The sequence below is a fragment of the Danio aesculapii genome, chromosome 14 (assembly GCF_903798145.1).
Source record: "Danio aesculapii chromosome 14, fDanAes4.1, whole genome shotgun sequence".
Classification (NCBI taxonomy): domain Eukaryota; kingdom Metazoa; phylum Chordata; class Actinopteri; order Cypriniformes; family Danionidae; genus Danio; species Danio aesculapii.
In genome coordinates, this window is record NC_079448.1 from 1,177,789 (window position 1) to 1,184,387 (window position 6,599).

The window sequence follows — 6,599 nt, forward strand, 5'->3', positions numbered from 1 at the left end:
ACAGTAATCAGACTACACGTGATTTATCATACTCAAATGCAGAGGAATTGTTCTTGGCAGCCACAGTCATGTACATAAAAAGCATAACCTGTTCAATTGTCCGTAATATGTTCATACTGGAGCTCTCTTTCTTTATCCTGATGGACTTTTCCCAGAGCTTTCCAAAGTTTAATTTCCGCTCACTCACCATGAACAACAAACCGCACACGCGCACGCACACACACGCACGCACGCGCACGCACGCACGCACACACACACACACACACACACACACACACTCTTTTCTCAGATTGATGTGCACTAAGAGCTGATTTCACTTATTCAGAGCCAATCTTTGGTGTTGAATGCATTCTGTTTTATTATACAGTAAGTTTTATTTTCCTGCTGCAAAATATGTCCAATAAAGCGTAACATATAGTGGAAGACAAAATCAAAGCCGTCCTGTAAAGCTTTAATTATTTCTTTAATTATGTCAAGTGTAGCAATTTTTCCCACTATTTCGTATTATATTTTAGTATAAAATTATTTGCTTGCTTGTTTGCTAAACTGTTGATTGATTTGCTTGCTAATTTATTTATTGATTTATTTATTTATTTGCTTGCTTGTTTGCAATTTTATTTATTTCTTGATTGATTGATTGATTTGCTTGCTAATTTACTCATTTATTGATTGATTTGCTTGCTAATTTATTTATTTATTGACTTGCTTGCTAATTTATTTATTGATTTAATGATTGACCTGCTTGCTAAATAATTTATTTATTCATTTATTGATTTGCTTGCTAAATAATTTATTTATTTATTGATTGATTTGCTTGCTAATTTATTTCTTTATTGATTGATTGATTTGCTTCCTAATTTACTTATTTATTGATTGATTTGGTTGCTAATTTCTTTATTTATTGATTGATTGATTTGCTTCCTAATTTATTTATTTATTGATTGATTGATTTGCTTCCTAATTTACTTATTTATTGATTGATTGATTTGCTTGCTAATTTATTTATTTATTGATTGATTGATTTGCTTCCTAACTTATTTATTGATTGATTGATTTGCTTGCTAATTTATTTATTTATTGATTGATTGATTTGCTTGCTAATTTATTTATTTATTGATTGATTGATTTGCTTCCTAACTTATTTATTGATTGATTGATTTGCTTGCTAATTTATTTATTTATTGATTGATTGATTTGCTTGCTAATTTATTTATTTATTGATTGATTGATTTGCTTCCTAATTTATTTCTTTATGGATTGATTGATTTGCTTGCTACTTTACTTATTTGTTGATTGATTTGCTTGCTCATTTATTTATTTATTGATTGATTGATTTGCTTGCTACTTTATTTATATATTTGTTTGTTTGTTGGTTTGTTTGTTTATTTGATTGCTAATTTATTTATTTATTTTAGCTTGACTGCTCATTATTATTACCACTTTACATTTTTTTTCCGATTATCTACAGAACAAACCACTGTTGTCTATTGACTTGCCTAATTACCCTTATTAACCTAGTTAAGCCTTGAAAATGCACTTTAACCTAATTGTCTTAAAAAAAAAACTAGTCAAATATTATGTGCTGTCACCATGGTAAAGATAAAAGAAATCTAATGTTATTAGAAATGAGTTATTAAAATTATTATGTTTAGAAAAATATTATTTCTGTTAATAGAACTTGTGAAATATTTTTTTTAAGAATTAATTACAATTTCCCAGGAATGTGAATAATGTTCTCTTCAACTGTATATTTATATGTTAGCATGATATCAGCATGCACTTATTTTATTATAAGTATTTCAGAATCTAAAGATGACACTTTTGTGTTAGATTTGTGTTGAAAGTGTATAAATTTTAAACAATTTAAAAACATATAATGCAATGCAATAATGATAATCAAGAGATTTGAGATGTTTTAGAGGCTTATGAAGATTATTCAGCGCTCAGGAACAGAGAAAGTAAAGGTTCTGGAAATAAACCTTCCTCAAAAGACTGATGATGATCATACATAAGGATGCATGCATGGACAATCTTGAAATGATAATAACAAGATCTACTGATTTTGAAGCACACACTGAATATTGAATATTTATATGGTAAATAGACCAAACTTCCCCTGAACAAAAGAGACCACTGTTGTTTTAAATTTAGCCCTGAAATAAGGGCATCTGTGTGTTCTCAGCAGTCTGTGTCAGCATGTAATTCAGGCTTCGCTGTTACTGATGGACTGAACACTGCATTAGACCCGTCAACAAAGCACTGCTGTTCCTTTAACATCCGAAACAGCCATTTGCAGAAGTCTAAAAGAAGAAAAGATGGCTGCATTTAATCTTTAAAATGAACACTACGGGGAGGTATGATGCCCCTGACGGCTTCTGTTTGTTTTCGCGCTACCAGCTGACCACGTACCTCCCTGTGGACGGCTTTTCTGCTGTGCTCAGAAGCTCGCTATATATGTTGGTGGACTTGAGACACAGAGAGGATTTGACTGCGACAACAGAGTTTGAGTCTGGCAAAGAACAGTTCCAGAAAGCAATCAGTGCTTTTGAAAACACTATTGGTTGGGTTTAGGGAAGGGGTGGGCGGGTCAGTCGGTGCTTTTGAAAACACTATTGGTTGGGTTTAGGGAAGGGGTGGGCTGGTCAGTCGGTGCTTTTGAAAACACTATTGGTTGGGTTTAGGGAAGGGGTGGGCGGGTCAGTCAGTGCTTTTGAAACACTATTGGTTGGGTTTAGAGAAGGGGGTGGGCGGGTCAATCAGTGCTTTTGAAAACACTATTGGTTGGGTTTAGAGAAGGGGGTGAGCGGGTCAATCGGTGCTTTTGAAAACACTATTGGTTGGGTTTAGAGAAGGGGTGGGCGGGTCAATCGGTGCTTTTGAAAACACTATTGGTTGGGTTTAGGGAAGGAGGTGGGCGGGTCAGTCGGTGCTTTTGACAACACTTTTGGTTAAGTTTACTATTAGAAGGGGGTGGGCGGGTCAGACAGTCAGTCAGTCTCTGGTGGATTTAAGTGAGAACAGCAGGTGCGAATGGCACTCGTGAGAGAAATTTGAGATCTGAAAAAGCATACACAGCGGTCTCTGGCAGATTTGTGAAAACAAAAACTGCACAAAAAGCATGCCTACTGGGATGTATTTAGCGATCTCCAGAAATATAAATAGGGGTAAGTATCACTAATGAGCCTGGTTTGTTAATACCTTGTTTTTACCCCTTATTATCCAAGCATCACAGTTTGTTTCCTTATATTTACACATACGTTCTTTATACTTATAACATGCTTACAGAAAAGTATTCTGTTATTTCATTGTACTTACACGGTACTTTGCGGGATGTAATCTAAAGTGTTACCAAAAATTGTGGTAAAGAGTCAATCTTTGCGCTGATATGCTCATGATTAAAATTTTAGCAGACGCTTATGTCCAAAAATTACTTACAATTGAGGAAGCATTCAGTAATTCAACAAGAAGAGGCAACACACACAAGTGCTGATTATATAATGTCTCCATGTTTTAAATAAATGCTAAACATTTATAAAAAAAATCTAAATGAACTTTAAAAAATATCTACTAATTAATAGTTTTCTGGTTATATTTTGTGCAATAATTTAAAATGTATTTTTTTCAATGGACTAAAAATGTCAATTAAAGTTGCTTTGTTAAACTTTTAATAATCAACAGTTGTCAGAGTGAAAGTCAAGCTCCCACAATGCAACTCTAAAGTGTAAATAAACACCAACAACATACTGGAAACGGTAAATTACAGGATATTTTAGAAGGAAAATGTGACCTGAGGCGTTCTGCTGGTCATTTTCTGTGTAGTGTTGCTGAAGCGCATCAGAAACATGACATGATTTAATATTCAGAATGTGAATATGAGCTGAACGTGAGCGTGAGGGATGATGAAATGAGGAAATCTGCAAGAGAAAGAGGATCTGCCGGCTGCTGGAGAAACTGAGTAACACCTGCTGCATCTCTGACTGTGAACACACACACATACACACAAAGTCATAAACACGTGCACACACACAGTCATTTTCCACACTCACAAGTATACTGTCATCCTCACACACAAACAGACACTGTCATCATAAACACACGCACATGCTGTCATCCTCAACACACAACACAAACACTGTCATCCTAAACACACACAGATTTGTCGGCTGCCCATTCATTATGCCAATCTCCCATTCCACCACATCCCAAAGGTGCTCAATTGGATTGAGCTCTGGGGACTGTGGAGGCCATTTGAGTACAGTGTACTCATTGTCATGTTCAGTCTGAGATGATTGGCGCCTTATGACATGGTGCGTTATCCTGCTGGAAGTAGCCATCAGAAGATGGAGACACTGTGCTCATAAAGGGATGGACATGGTCAGAACAATACTCAGGTAGGCTGTGGTGTTGACACCATGCTCAATTGGTACTAATGGACCCAAAGAAAATCTCCCCCACACCATTACACCACCACCACTAGCCTGAACCGCTGATACAAGGCAGGATGGATCCATGCTTTCATGTTGTTGAGGCCAAATTGTGAGCCGAGCATCCGAATGTGGCAGCAGAAATGGAGACTCATCAGACCAGGCAACGTTTCTCCAATCTTCTATTGTCCAGTTTTGGTGAGCCTGTGTGAATTGTAGCCTCAGTTTCCTGTTCTTAGCTGACAGGAGTGGCACCCGGTGTGGTCTTCTGCTGCTGTAGCCCATCCTCCTCAAGGTTGGACGTGTTGTGTGTTCAGAGATGCTCTTCTGCAGACCTCGGTTGTAACGAGTGCTTATTTGAGTTACTGTTGCCTTTCTATCAGCTGGAACCAGTCTGGCCATTCTCCTCTGACCTCTGGCATCAACAAGGCATTTGCGCCCACAGAACTGCCGCTCACTGGATATTTCCTCTTTGTCGGACCATTCTCTGTAAACCCTAGAGATGGTTGTGCGTGAAAATCCCAGTAGATCAGCAGTTTCTGAAATACTCAGACCAGCCCGTCTGGCACCAACAACCATGCCACGTTCAAAGTCACTTAAATCCCCTTTCTTCCCCATTCTGATGCTCGCTTTGACCTGCAGCAGATCGTCTTGACCATGTCTACATGCCTAAATGCATTGAACTGCTGCCATGTGATTGACTGATTGGAAATGTGCTTTAACAAGCAGTTGGACTGGTATACCTAATAAAGTGGCCGGTGAGTGTATATACACACACACAGTCATTGTCAACAAACACACATACACGCAGCAGTCATTCTCACACATACATGCACACGCAGTCATCCTCAACACAATCACATATGCACACTGTCATCCTAAACACACACACACACGCACACACACACACACACACACAGATGGCTCAAGAGTGGGCTGAGAGCAGAACACTCACACGTGAAGGCACAGAGAATCAACAATGGAGGATCAGCCAGATTTCACAGAGGATTTACAAGCAAAACCATTTTTACGTGATCTGGAGAGTCAGAAGTGAGAGCTGGTGTGTGTGTGTGTGTGTGTGTGTGTGTGTGTGTGTGTGTGTGTGTTTGTGTGTGTGTGTGTGTGTGTGTGTGTGTGTGTGTCTGTGTGTGTGTGTGTGTGTGTGTCTGTGTGTGTGTGTGTGTGTGTGTGTGCGTGCGTGTGCGTGTGCGTGTGTTGTGGGTGGACAGACTCAATCTGCATGTCTACACTTCTGTTGGTGAGCTACACAACACACAACCTCAGGAAAATGCACAAAATATATGAAAGATTGCATGTGGATACAAAGAGAAACAACACAAAACTACCACAACAACTGGGAAATTTCAATTAAAAGGACTATTCATTCATTCATTTTCCTTCATCTTAGTCCCTTTATCCATCAAAGGTCACCACGGCAGAATGAACCACCAACTATTCCAGTTTTACACAGCGAATGTCCTTCCAGCAGCAACCCAGTACTGGGAAACACCCGTACACACTCATTCTCACACACACTAATACACTATGGCCAATTTAATTGATCAATTCCCCTATAGCGCATGTGTTTGGACTGTGGGTTAAACCGGAGCACCCAGAGGAAACCCACGCCAACACGGGGAGAACATGCAAACTCCACACAGAAACACCAACTGACCCAGCCGGGACTTGAACCAGAGACCTTCTTGTTGTGAGGCCATATATATCAAACTTTTTAGGTAGGGTTTACAATGCAAATCCAATCAGAGCTATTTTTGTAAACCATGTACATCTCTTACAGTATATATCTACTAAAACAGTGGTACTTTTTTCATCAAGTACCACCTCAGAAACGAGTTGTCTTTCCAAGTACCACCATAATGAGCAGTATTGAAATACAGTATAGCGTAGAAGACCCGATGAAGCAGCTACAGCACTGCACAGTTCAAAATAAGACAGATTAATAATTATTACAAATATTTATTATTGTAAGCCATTATAAACATTATAAATAGTTTGAACATTAACACTGTACTGATATATGTAAAAAACAAACAAACAAATACAAAATAAAACATTTAAATGAAAATATGCTTTTAAAAGTTAAAAATGAAAGGTTATTGTTCATAAAAAGTAAAAAAAAAAACTTCTGTACTTAAATGTAAAGTATTAATGTTG